Source organism: Copadichromis virginalis, linkage group LG14 (assembly GCF_057382275.1).
Source record: "Copadichromis virginalis isolate Kocher_CV1m ecotype Utaka linkage group LG14, C_Virginalis_male_GT1.1, whole genome shotgun sequence".
Taxonomy (NCBI): domain Eukaryota; kingdom Metazoa; phylum Chordata; class Actinopteri; order Cichliformes; family Cichlidae; genus Copadichromis; species Copadichromis virginalis.
The window spans coordinates 6,502,977-6,516,860 of NC_140631.1; the positions used below are offsets into that span (position 1 = coordinate 6,502,977).

Sequence of the window (13,884 nt, forward strand, 5' to 3'; positions counted from 1 at the left end):
TTAAGTGAAGTAACAAGACTGTCTTTATTTTCATACAAACAAGTATTTCTGTCAGGAAAAAAGTTTTAAGTTCAACTTCAAATGTCAGGAGATATATTGTTGACATTACTGTTAAAATACACTTCCAATAAAGTGAGTATTGGCAAAATTGGTTGATGTTTTTATGTTGAGGCAGTGGGGAGTGTTATTGGCTGCTTCTGAAAGTAACTAATAAAGTAACTAGTAATCTAACTTAGTTACTTTAAAAATAAACTAATCAGTAAAGTAACTAAGTTACTTTTGGAAGGAGTAATCAGTAGTCCGTAATATATTACTTTTTCAAAGTAACTGTGGCAACACTGCTGGGGAGAGGGAGGTCTGGGCTTCTCTGCTTAGGCTGCTGCCCCCGCGACCTGGCCTCAGATAAAGCGGATGAAGATGATGATGATGACAAAGGCAGGACGAGTTTGGAAGTGACCCAATCAGATGTAATCGCCCTGTGCATAAAATGTAAAATGAAACCTGAGAGTGCTATCATGGTCAGGTTAAGAAACAATTATATCTTGCCATGTCTCCATGGTTGCTTTCGTTCACAAGTGGTCTCTGCTGGTGTGGGCAGGCCACGTGTAATTGTTGGCACCAGTGGTCAGTATTACATCCTGTCTTCACGACTCTGCTGCAGGGCTTGTCGCAGGAACTGGTTTGCTGACAATCCACGATGGCTGGAGAAACTGCCCAAAGGTTTACCAACCTTCTCCCTGCTTTTCTTACAAACAAAAAGGCCATCTGCAAGTCTGTTATGGATGAGCTCAGGAGGACTGGCAAATCTCCAACAGACATGGCAAACCAAATAAATGAACTCATGCACCTCAAGTACGAGCGAGCTCACCTGACGTACCTCCATGCCACAGGATCGGTCTGGGATTCTGAGGCAGGAGCTCATGCACAGAGGACCATTGGGCAGTTCCTGAGGAAGGAAAATAAGCCACAGGAGTTCAGGTCTTATGAAGACCCACATGCCTGGTGTGGCGTCTCTGTGTCCAGCCATTACCTGACTGACTGCCTGCTCGACGAATTCCGACGTCAACATCCAGCCATATCCAAACTCCTCCAGGGCACTTTTGGCCACATTTCCAGGTCTGACCACATCAGGAAGGTGGCACGAAAAGTCATGCTGGCATCTGGGGTCATGTCCAGTTATTCCATAATGAATGAAAACTGGCTGATTGTTTCGTGGGTCATGGTTCAGTCTGACACAGAAAGGTCCTTGGAGCCCATGTACCAGGGAATGGCCAAGAGGTACAGTGATGCAGGAGTGGAAAAGGCCGGCTACCACTGGGTGGACAGGTAAAAACCGTAATCATCGTTGTCATTCAAACTGCTAATCTGTCTGGAAAAACTGAGTTTTTCTTTTTCAGATCAATTTGATGCACACACATAATATTCCATATACTTACATGTATTTGTATTTCTTACATTTAGGGATTGCTGTGCTCCATTTAAGATCTCAGACTGCATCCCTGTCGAAAATCTATCGTGGGATGCCTGAAAAACCACTCCTGCTGTTGTTGCTGCGGCCACATCTGGACCAGTGGCAAACAGCTGTGCCTCTCGAACCCACTACAACAAGAACATTATTGTAAAACTGGACCTGTTCCACTGCCTGAGGCGATTTTTGTGGGAGTGTACCTCTGAGCATCTTCCTCTGTTCAGCACTTTCTGCCAGCTTCTCTCTGCGGCATTCTCAGTGGTTGATCAGGCAGACCTGAAGAGGCTCCAGGATGCTTATAAGTTCTGTGGCATCCATCCTGCTAATCCCACAAAGCAACACATAAGGGAGCACTGCAGGATCCAAATACCACAACCCACTGAGCTGCTGAACAGAGTGGAAAAGGTCCTGAACCATTTTCACCTGGCCACAGACCCCAACAACGTCCCACTCTTCAAGCCATCCATGCTGAAGACGTGACGCAGTGCACATTCTGCGTGGCTGCCTAAGTGACCCTGAACTCTCAGAGGGTGTAATGTTTAGGTACGGTGGGACTCTTCAGCTTAACCATGTCCCTGGTGAAGGTGCCAAGGTCCCCATCTGGATTCCTGTCCGAGGCACTTCACAGCAGGAGGGTTATCATTTCCACCAGGCCCAGTGGATCACCGGGACTCACGTTTCCACTGAACTATTCCAGGCCCAGGGCATCACAGGGGTGGCACGATGGAACTACCAACGACTGGTGGAGCTTAAGCAGCCAGGTGTCATGCTACCTTGTGTTTTTGATCCAGCTCTAGTGGTGGAGTTTAATGCAGCCTCCAGAAGAGTGACTGGTCAGGAGAAGTACACTGCACTTCACCTCTCTGACAGAGACACTGGAGAGCAATTTGGGCTTGAATACAGAGAGCCAGGCTGCCGTCCAGTCCCTCTGAACTGGGACAAACACAAAACTCTGAGAAAAGATGAACCAGCTGCCCTTCAGCCCCCACCCTCTGTTCCAAAACCTGTGGCTGCCCAGCAGCTGCTGTGGCAGTCTTTAACTGAAGGCAGTGAAACAACTAGTGTCCCTGTAGTCACCATAGAGCCCTGCCGTCTTTAACCCGCCTCCTCCTGCCCTGTCTACACCACTGACACAAGTCTCAATAGAGAAGATTGTGGAGGGCATCTTAGAAAGGCAACAGCAGCAGCAGCAGCCACAGCAGACACTTGGCAGCTTATTTCTAAATCACTTCATGTAATGATAACAAGCCATCCGTTCTCTAGTGGGGTCTCACAGCTTTTATCTTCATAATCTTTCTGGTTGATTTGTAATATTAGAAACATGACTGCTGTCTTTTATCTGTGTGACTGTACAGCCTGTTTCAGACATGACAACCAGACAGTGTCTGAAGTTATCTTTAATACATGCAACGCAGCTGGAGATAGTCCAGACACTTTCTCACTTCTGATGATAATATTTTTGGTTTAGGTGTTGTTGCTTTCTGGCTTGAAGCTTATCTACAAAAGCAGTTCAATAAGGAGAGATCATGTGGAAAAACTGAGCATGATTTATTGAGGTACAGAAATAAATGTAACTGTTAGGCAGTTAAACTCCAATGACCCATCATAGCAGAAGAAATCTCAGCAGTGACAGGATGTGAGTAACACTTAAATCACTTACAAAATAACCAAAATGCTGTTATCAAACAATAAACTGCAATAAAGTTACAGAAAATGCCTTCAGTTTCAGTATTTTAGCTCTGAGACTTTGAATGGGGAGTTTTTAGACCTTGTGTCACTTTGAGGCAAATTGTGAAAAACCTGTAACTCGCACGATAATTATAGTGACACTGTCTTTTCAGCTCCTCCCGTAAATGAAGCAAGCCTCGATACGCGCATCGCGGAAACGCCCCCTCAATTACTCGACACAAGCTTTGAAGCCTCGACACAGAACGTCACATCACTAGTTCCTGGTACTGCTTTAGTACCTGCTCGGACGGGTTCCAAGCGATCCGAGCAGGTATTAAACTATTACGTCATCGGACAGCATGCCACTGATTGGCTGGTCAGTGGCATCACTCGATAGGTCATGAGAACATCTACTTCACAAAAAAATGAGAGAAATGTGTTCTGGGAATCCATGCGACCTCACAAACCATCCTACCTGTTGTTTCTGCGCATGTGCACAACACAAAATTAAGTGGCAACCCGCCCTATCTACTTAAATTTCTGCTGGAATTATTGTGTGACCGCAGGAATGTACACTAGGACGGTTTGCTCCAAGAAACAACGCCATGCTCCCGGAATCTGACAAACAGCCCCCGCATTCATGTCACATTTTAATTAAGATTACACGTTGCTATAACAACGAGCACCCATATTAGATGGTATTGGTTATAGTGGAAACCCAGTGTAGTCGAGTTGTGGCGAGTCGAGCAGGCACTAATGCAAAAGGGGCTAAAAAAAACCCTGAAAATGTTTCATACCTCTGAAAAGTGCGTCCTGTTTGGGTGCGCTTGTTTTGCAGACATGGCGGTGTAGGTGCCGTGCCTGTTGTTCCGGTGTTCCAGATCTACTGGCGTTTAGATCAACTGGCGTTGGTCGAACAGATGTGTGGCAGTCTTGCGTTTCAGGAGCTGCTACCGACAAACCAGCAAAAAAACGCCAAATGTGTCATCTGTGACACTTGTGAGGTTGTCTCAAACACACTCCGTCAGTCTTGATGCTGTTGAACAACAAAATGTTTAAAAATGTGGCGAGTTTACCTGGTGATATCCTCATGCGTGATGCGATCGCGAAAACAGCAAACAATTAACACCATGCCGTTGTTGTTCACAGGACAGCAAGAGTAAACGATCGGGAGACTCTTGTCGTCGTTATCGTTCCCCTCGCACGGTTTATTTCTCCGAATTCAGCGTTTTTGCTTCACAACTACAGCGTGCAGTTTACTTTGTGCACTAACATGGAGTCGAGTCAACCAGCGCCACCTCTGGCCAAGTGCCACAGCCTACAGCCAGATCAACCTGTGACACACATCTGCACCACGTTTGAATTCGTGTCATGCACATTTGTACCTTTCAATTGTGTCTGTTTGTGCGTCATGCAAATAAACCTTTGAAATGAATGAAATGATATCATGTATTTATTATCAGCCTACATTTGTACAAAATGCCAAATGACATACACATAAGAATCACCATCCTGATATCAATACTTTTGCCCATACGAAAAATGTCGTGAACACACTAATATTTCACCAGTGTTGTAACATCACATGTCGTTAGCGTAGTCTGTCTGTGTCTGCCCTCTGCAAACAAACATGTTAGAGTTGGTTGTGATATACAGTCTGCATAAGTGTGGTCAATCTAATAAACATTTATAAGGAGATGGCAGTTACTGTGAATGTACAGCAGTTACACAGTGATTAGTAATAAACAGTCAGACAATGACCCTGACAATCTCATTCAATCTTGCAGATTGCACCTTCTGTGGAAAGTGGTACCACACGGTGTGTGTGGACTTCCCCTGTGCAGAAGGCGACTACAAATGTTGTGGGTGCTAAATAAACAGAAACAAATGATCCCTGTTGTCTTTGCTTACTGATTGTTTTCAGTGTTGACAATCCACATTGCTGGCATTGCATCTTTCAACATGTTTGTGGGTAGATTTGGATGTACCAGGGGTAAGTGCAGCCACTCAGCCTCTACTCAATGTGATCATAGCAGCAGGTGCAGATGTGTCACAAGTTAATCTAGTAGTGGCCTATGGTCATGTGTTAGTGGTGGGAACAGTCATATCCACTCACTCTCACTGGCTGTTTATTACTAATCACTGTGTAACTGCTGTGAATTCACAGTAACTGCCGTCTCCTTACAAATCTTCATTAGATTAACCACACTTATACAGACTGTATATAACTCCAGCCATGTTGATGAATTGCCTATATTGGCTGGAAATATTCATTTTCAGGGAAAAGACACAGACAGACGATGCTTACAGGATGTGATGTGACAACACTAATGAAATATTGATGTGTCATATTTGTCCAAGGTGTATTTCATTGTTATGGAAAAAGAGAATATTAAAATCATGATGACCAATTGGAGTGGTGATTTCTATGACTTTGTGTATATAATTTGGAATTTTGTACAAATGTAGGCCAATAAGGAATATATGATATCATTTCATTCTTTCCAAAGGTTTATTTGCATGACGCACAAACAGACACAATTGAAAGGTACAAATGTGCATGACACGAATTCAAACGTGGTGCAGATGTGTGTCACAGGTTGATCTGGCTGTAGGCTGTGGCACTTGGCCAGAGGTGGCGCTGGTTGACTCGACTCCATGTTAGTGCACAAAGTAAACTGCACGCTGTAGTTGTGAAGCAAAAACGCTGAATTCGGAGAAATAAACCGTGCGAGGGGAACGATAACGACGACAAGAGTCTCCCGATCGTTTACTCTTGCTGTCCCGTGAACAACAACGGCATGGTGTTAATTGTTTGCTGTTTTCGCGATCGCGTGGCGCACGAGGATATCACCAGGTAAACTCGCCACATTTTTAAACATTTTGTTGTTCAACAGCATCAAGACTGACGGAGTGTGTTTGAGACAACCTCACAAGTGTCACAGATGACACATTTGGCTTTTTTTTTGCTGGTTTGTCGGTAGGAGCTACTGAAACGCAAGACTGCCACACATCTGTTCGACCAACGCCAGTTGATCTAAACGCCAGTAGATCTGGAACACCGGCAGCCGTATGCCGGCCTGGTTCTGGACGGGGTAAAGACGGTGGAGAGCCGCTGGAGGCCGCTGCTCGCTCCACTGGAGAACCAGACGCTGGCGGTCCACGTGGCTCAGCGTGACTGGGAGGGGTTGGAGTGGTGGGCGGTGCTAAGCGGCCTGCTGGGGATGGACAGATTGAGGCACTTCTGGAGTCCGGGGAGCGGTTCGGCCGCGGCGTGGTGGCAGGTTAGAATCACTATTTACTCTGCCACATTTACACATCCCTGAACGAACCCTGTGGTCTCTTTTAGGATTGGTGGATGTGGGCCAGACCTGGCTTTGCCCCGCCTCCCTCCAGGGGAAGGACCTACAGTGCCTGGAGCAGTCGGCCGTGCTGATTGGTCTGCAGGAGAAGCACCTGACTAACCTGTCCAACCCTCGCTGGCTGAAGGCCCCACTGAGAGCTCTGGGAGGTCGCGACCTCTGGACCATAGAGATCCCAGCAAAACTGTTCCCGTGACAACACATACGTAACCTACCCGGGCACTGAGGCCGATGCTGGAGCTACTTCTCTGTCATAGTACTTTGGTTTTTACAGCTGATCATTGATCTGTGATCAGAGCGGTGGCGCTGACCTCAGATCAGGTCACTGTGATGTCATCAGCACACCTGATTTTTGGGGTCGAGCGAGGTCTTCCATCTCTGAGGGTGGGGTGGGGGTCAGACCAATGATCTGAGCTCCTGGGGCCGTCATCCCGGAGCACCAGAGGCTTCACAGCAGCTCGATAAAAGTCCAACCTGTCCAGTTCTTTGTTTCTTTGAAATGATGGAACCCGTCTAATCCCAGATTTTTCGCAGCAAAATAAGTGAATGCATTTCACTCCTTAGACTTGTCCTACTGACTGTATGTTTAATTTTGTTGATGTGTGGGGGTTAAAACGGCAACTGTTGCCGGTGGGTTAATAAGGGCACCTTCCAAACGTCCAGTGTTTGTGTAAATAACCTACCTGTGGTGCTGTTATCAGGCGGCTGTATGTTACACTGAAATTAAAAGGTAATATTTTGCTATGCTTGCTGTTCTGCTCATTGTTCTCTCGCTGTTTTAGAAAACAGTCTGTGCAGAATTGTTGTAATTCAGTCACACTGGAGGGTTTTAGAGCATGAAGCCGTCAGGACTTTGACTAAACCAGAGGATGGTAAACTGCAGAATTCATGGTTCCATCAACAAAACAAATGGATAAGCACACAAACCGACCTCTAATCCAGGTAACTGCACGTAACTCAGGCTTTTCTGAAGGTGCTTCCTATCAAAAGTTACCATGGTAACTTATCAGCAGGTATGAAACCAGCACCCGTTAACCAATCAGATCTATAAAAACCCACAGTGATCAATACACATACAGTATAATTTAAACATGTATCAGGCTGAGTCAACACGCCATCTGCAGATTTTCATACAACCTGTGGCGCTTTTCTCTATGAAACAAGCGGCGGTGGATGGAGCAGCTACATCCACGTGAGCTCATCCCGAATGATGATGTCACCATAAGCAAATCCAGATAAAGAGTTCCTGGGCTGAGGGACGTCCCTCCATCACCGCGTTTCTATTCTTGGCTGTGACGCCACTTCCTGTGTCAATAAAGGTTTAAAAATGACAACAGGCGACTCAGTGGGGGTGGGGGGAGTCGTCTCAGGCTTCGCTGCTCATCACAGGTCTGGACAAAGTAGTCGTTCAAACATCCATCAACCTTTGTCTCAGTGTAATCAGATTACTTACTGAACTTCAGTGTCACAGCAGCTGTAATGGAAAAAAATGCCTTTATTGATTTTAGTTTCCATGGAAACTAAGAAAATCAGAGTCAGCCTCCAAAGCTCTCAAATTTTCTGCTGCTATGAATCACACTCACCCCTAACCTGCACAGGTGAGAGTTTTCTACCTGAGAGCTCAAACTGACACACTGAGGCGCTGCCCCCTCGCCAGAGATGACGACCTATCACCTGTAACTCCCCTCTGATCCCCATCTCTCACGTCCTGTGGAGAATCGCACCTTTCTGGCTTTATTATTTTACTTCCTGTTTGCTCAAAGCATAAAAAACAGGAAGTTGATGTTTGGGACTGTTAGCTGGACAATAGTCATGTGATGAAGCAAAAACGCCATCTGCTGGTGAAACAAACTTTATTCACCCAAAACCCAAAAAACAAAACATCAACACAAAGATCCCTCCACAAATAGGGACTGGTCACACCCACCACCCACCACTACCATTGGCTGAACATGAATTTTAACCAACAGCAACATCCAGCCAATATTTACCTTTAAATCCTAACTTTAATTTTGAAAGTCTTGCTGCAGGAAAAGTGTTCATAATAATGTTACCACTAATTCAAAACAAAAGGGGTTTTAGCCTTGAGCTAATATGCACGTTACATAGTGGGTGGGATGTAGAGTGTGTCTGTGTGGTGAGGGGGCGGGGCAGCAATGTATCCAACAACATGAGAAGGGTTGGGGGCAGGGCAGTAGAGTCGTGGGGCGTGGCCTCCAGTCGATATTGGCCTGTATGGGTGGTAGGAAGAGTGGTGAGGGTGGTGGGCGGGATGTGGAAGAGGAGGTGCAGGGGCTGTAGTCAGGTAGGTGCTTGGGGGTGGAGCTTCATATGGCAGGTGGAGCAGTGGGAGAGGAGGGAGGGGCGACTGATCTGGGTAGAGGAGAGCAGAGGAGGGGGCGGAGCCTGGAGGAGTAGGACTGATGGAGGAGGAGCTTTCCATGGAGACACCTGAGGAGACAAACCACATGCCTTTATTTTCAAAGTAAATTCGTTTATAATGCAGAAAATTTGGGTTTTAATGTGGAGGCACACTAATCATGTGACCTGACCAATGACTAACAGCGCCTGCAATTGGCCCATTGTGCTTCTGCCTTCATCTGACTCCAGAATTACTGCACCGCACTTCCTGTCTGTTGCCACGCCTGTTTGCTATGTTCATCCGGTCAAATTTCACCTTAATAACAATACAGTAGTCATTGGGTACAGGAATGTGACAGCTGGATGGTGTAGGGTTTGCCCCACCCTTCCGTCCTCATTGCGCCACTCTCACCATTATGCAGCTGTAAAGCTTCACCAACAGACCTGCTGACCTCCGGCACTTCTACACTGTTTTATTGACAAACACTTCCTGTTTTGGCAGCGTGTGCACTCCAAAGGTAAAGGTAAAGTACTGACCGCCGTTGCGTCCCTCTGTCTGTCCATCTGCAGACCTGGAGGATTCTGGGTAGGAGCTGGCGGGCTGATGGGAGATCCGCCCAGTCTCAGAGAACGGCTGGGAGGCAGCTGGGGACGGAAGATGGGACAGATCAAGTCACAGTAAAGGGGGTGGAGCTTAAATTAAAACACCTGAGGGACCATCCATGCTGTAATGACATCACTGCACACATCTTCCTGTTAGTCATGTGTTCCCCACAGTTGCCTCCTACCTGATCGCACTGTTTTATTGTGAAAGGCTTCGCTACGGAAGTGAAGGCTCAGCTAAAAGATGAAACTTGCATCTTTTGTATACAGGTGGAGGAAGTGCAGCACCACCTGCTGGAACCGATCACTCTTACCGTGCAGAGGGGGCTCCTGGCCCAGGTAGGGCGTGTAGGGCTGGTAGGGGTAGGCAGTCTCAGGTGAGGAGGCGGGATACAGCTGCTGCTGTTGCTTCCAGCAGCTCTGATGGTACCACTGAGGAGACAGATGGTCACATGACGGTCACATGACAAATTCACAGCATCATGTCATCACCTGAACCTGAAACACCTGCAGAATCATCTATAAACATTCAAAGAACCTGAAGGAAACGTGTGTCTCTTTGAAACGGCAGCCACAGGTTAAAGGAGAGGAACACCAGTCACATGACCTCCACAGGACCCAGGTGATCAGAGTGCCCTTGGAAGATGTTTACCACACCTGCAAGTGACTCAGGTGCACTCAGACTTCTGCTGCTAAAACAGATCTGCCAGTGGAGGAGCTGAGCTAGTTTCAGTCATTATGTCCCGTTTATAGGTCGGAAACCTGCAGTCAGCTGAGACTGAAGGATCACCTGGATGATAACGAAAGGTTTCTCCCACTGAAAACGTCCAGAACAGAATCAACATTCTGTGATGCTCCGTGAGTTCATTCAGGCGTCTCACCTTCACCTGTCAGCGCCGCTTCAAAGACTGCTGTTTACTGTTCAGGTGTCTCTTACCTGGATGCCCAAATTGAAGTAATACTGGAGGACTCTGCAGTCTACACATACTGCTCAACACACTGATCAGATAGTAGTGTGGGGTTAAAACGCCAACTCCTGTCTGTTCTAGGTAAGTCAGGCATAGCCAGTCAGAATTAAAGGGGCATGGTCTGATATAACTATGGCACGGTATTCACAGGCACATGCAATACTAGTCAAGTAGTCTATCCTAGAAAAAGTGTGATGGACATAAGAGAAAAAGGAATACTCCTTTCAGTCAGATGCAGATATCCCTGTTCCCGTATGAAGAAAGGAATGAATGCGTTTATGTTTTTGAACAGAAACAGGAAATACACACTCAGACTTTGTCCCGACTGCCGTTAGACCAAAACCAAGAGAAGAAGAGAGCTCGGCGCGTCACAGGAACAGGAAGTGCTCAAAGTCCAAGCACCATTACCTTCAGAGGTTGCGACCTCTGGAGGATGACGTTGGACAGGCGCTTTAGGCCTGCTGTACAGGTTTTTGATTGGACGAACAATGTTTAGAGCTGTTCTCTGTCCAGCTTATCGCCGCCCACCGAGACGAGGCGGAGCAGAGATGGCAGCTGCAGTCTGTGGCGCGGTCGCAACAATATTCTCCTGAAGTCTGAAGCAGGAAGTTGAACTTCCCCGGGTCTGAAACGAGACGCTCAGACTGTGAGGCAGCAGCGCCAACCACTGAGCTACCCTGGCACCGCTGTCACACACGCGATGATGTCACCTTCAAGCTACGCTGCGGGACGTACCTGCTGGCTGTAGCTGAAGTTCACGTCTGATCTCGTGGGAGAGTCAGCCACGCCTCCTTCCTGCTCATCCTTTCAAAATAAAATAGAAACAGACTGATTACAGCTTCATGGGGTCACTGATCACATGACCTCTTCACACGTGCAAATTTCAAACCAATTTTCATGTGCAACATTATGCTGACCTGCATCACACTAACAGGAGACAGAGGCAGAGGTCAGCTCTTACCTGATTGGTGGAGGTCTCAGTGGCGCTGTAAACTCCGGAGGTCTGGAAACTCTGATCTGAAATAATGTGAGACAGAGTCACCAACATGGCTGCTGCAGGGAGGCGTGTCACAGCGGGATCACGTTACTCACCCTGTGAACTGTAGATGAAGTCAGCATATACACGTCCACATATGGGACACTTGTGTCCATTTCTGACATAGTGATGCCTTTGAGACTTTGAGGCGACAGCAACCTGTTGCCGTTCCTCTGTCCTCTGCGGCAACTCACTGCTCACGAACGCCCCCTGTACACAAAAAGAAGACGCATACAACTACTAAAAAAGTTTTATTTTTTGTCTTACTCTTACTTAATATTTACAAATGCCAATGAAAATAAATTATCTGCAGTACGGTTAGTAATTCTGTGGCATAGGACACCCAGTTTTGTTTTTCATGGCTACCTTAGGAATCCTTTTACGTTCTTGTTCTTCCTCCTCTTCTGAATAGCCTTCAGATTCATCCTGTGTGGGTTTCCAGTCATCTGTCCCATCATCTTCAGATGAGCTCACAGACTGTTATTAGAGCAGAAAAATATATATTTTGCTCATTTTCCATGGATGTGTGAAAACAACATATTTACAGAAACTTAGCTGGATTTTTCTTGCCCACCTTAGGAACCCATTCTCTTGCTTCACTCTCCTCCACACCTGTCCTATCGCTTTTAGAAAAGATCACCATCTGTTTTTAGAAAAGTAACAGAACAAAACATAGAAAATAAAATAATTTCCAACAGTGCATTTTGAGGTCTAAGCATCCCAGAAACTGCACAGACATATGTCAGACATAACTTAAAACCACCAGTATAGGTTCATCAAGGCCCTGAGGGGAAAAACTACGTTTCCCACAAAATATTATGTTACTTCCGGTTTTGGCAGGTAATGGCAGACATGCATCCTTTTTTTTTTTTTTTTTAATTTTGTTTTTAAAATTTTGGTCGCCAACGGAGAGTGTTTGGTAGCGCTGTCCTCAGAAAACACCGTTTGTACTGTTTCGAATCATAACTCTGGTTTTACGTGGCCTATTAACACAATTAAGAGAATATCATTTGAAGTCCGCACTTTCAACACAAGTTGAAATGGAGACTGGGGCTGTGTCCCAATTCAGAGACCGCACGCTTGAAGTATGCATTTTGAGTGCGATTACGTCACCGCCACGTGACGACTGTCCCAACTCGAAGCGTACTTCAAATGCGCCGTCGATTTCCCCAAATATCAAGCGTGGTCCGGTGCACGCTTCGTGGTCCCATATATCCCACAATTCATAGCGCGGCGGTGGGTGTGGATAATTTTGCTGCAAAATCCACATAAAATGTAATAAATAAATCATATAATACAAAAATCAACTATTCACATTTCAACTTTTAACTATTTAAATTTTCAGCTTTTTCCTTTTACAAATTTAAAGTGAAAACAACACAAAACACTGCAAACCACAACACAATTAAATATAAATTATAATATGAAAACAAAAAGAACATGTATATTCTCTGTCATATGGGCCCGCATGAATAAACTTTCTGAATCCTTTATCATCTGCAACCGAAAATAGTTGTGGATGATTACTATACCTTTCTATCCCTGGCTCTCTTTCTCTCTCTCTCCCTCTGGCTGTTCCTGTGCTACTGAGAGTAACTACCGCCCCTCCCCCCCTCTGCCCACGTGCAGAGTGAAGCGGAAAAACGTGCGAGAGAGAGAGCGAGAGAGAGAGAGAGAGAGAAAAAAAACCACGTGACGGCTCGCGATAAGGAGCCGGCTCCCGTCGTTCACGTCAAAGAGACGGCTCTAAGAGCCATTTCGTTCGCGAACGACCCATCACTAACACACACACAACAGCAGCCCCTCTCGCTCGGTTTTTGCATTTGCGCTCGCTAACAACGTGTTGCTGGCGCTCTCAACATTTCTGCCCGTGCGCGCTCAACTCTTTCTCTACACCGTTATATTTGTGCCACAAAAACAGCCAGACAGGACAGGGTTAAAAAAAAAACCAACCAAAAACAAGCAAACGAAAAAAACCCGACAAGGTACCTGTTTGTACTCATGTAACTTTTGAAAGTTAGCTTCATACCTGAGAGCTGGTACCTTCAAACTCTTTCTTCTTTCTTTCTTTCTGACAGTCGTATTGGCGGTTGGCAAACAATTGAAAGGTGCATTTACCTTCATCCATGGTGCTTCTAAACTCTCACTAGAACAATCTGCTGCTGTACTCATGATCACATGACATAGATGATTCTGATTGGCTGCTCAAATGCTCATTAGGGGCGGAACATTTTTATAACATTAGTTACCATAGGGCATTGGAGCGTGATGTCACGGGGGTGGGCGTGGAAAGGATTTTGGCCTGATGCGCCATTTTCGGGGTCAAAATAATATGGCGCATCAGGCCAAAATCCTTTCCACGCCCACCCCCGTGACATCACGCTCCAATGCCCTATGGTAACTAATGTTATAAAAATG

General features: G+C 46.1%; 1 long non-coding RNA gene and 2 pseudogenes across 1 annotated transcript; 2 read left to right on the forward strand and 1 right to left on the reverse strand.

Annotated features, from left to right (window-relative positions):
• The first annotated feature begins 420 nt into the window (after positions 1 to 420).
• Positions 421 to 4,001, forward strand: LOC146693299 (uncharacterized; annotated as a pseudogene).
• A 1,097-nt stretch (positions 4,002 to 5,098) lies between these two features.
• Positions 5,099 to 7,244, forward strand: LOC146693300 (EOLA-like protein; annotated as a pseudogene).
• A 4,590-nt stretch (positions 7,245 to 11,834) lies between these two features.
• Positions 11,835 to 13,585, reverse strand: LOC146693301 (uncharacterized). The gene is made up of 3 exons (XR_014923963.1): positions 13,496 to 13,585; positions 12,041 to 12,109; positions 11,835 to 11,943 (listed from the first exon to the last, which is right to left on the reverse strand). It is a non-coding gene; the product is annotated as an uncharacterized LOC146693301 (long non-coding RNA).
• Positions 13,586 to 13,884: the final 299 nt, after the last annotated feature.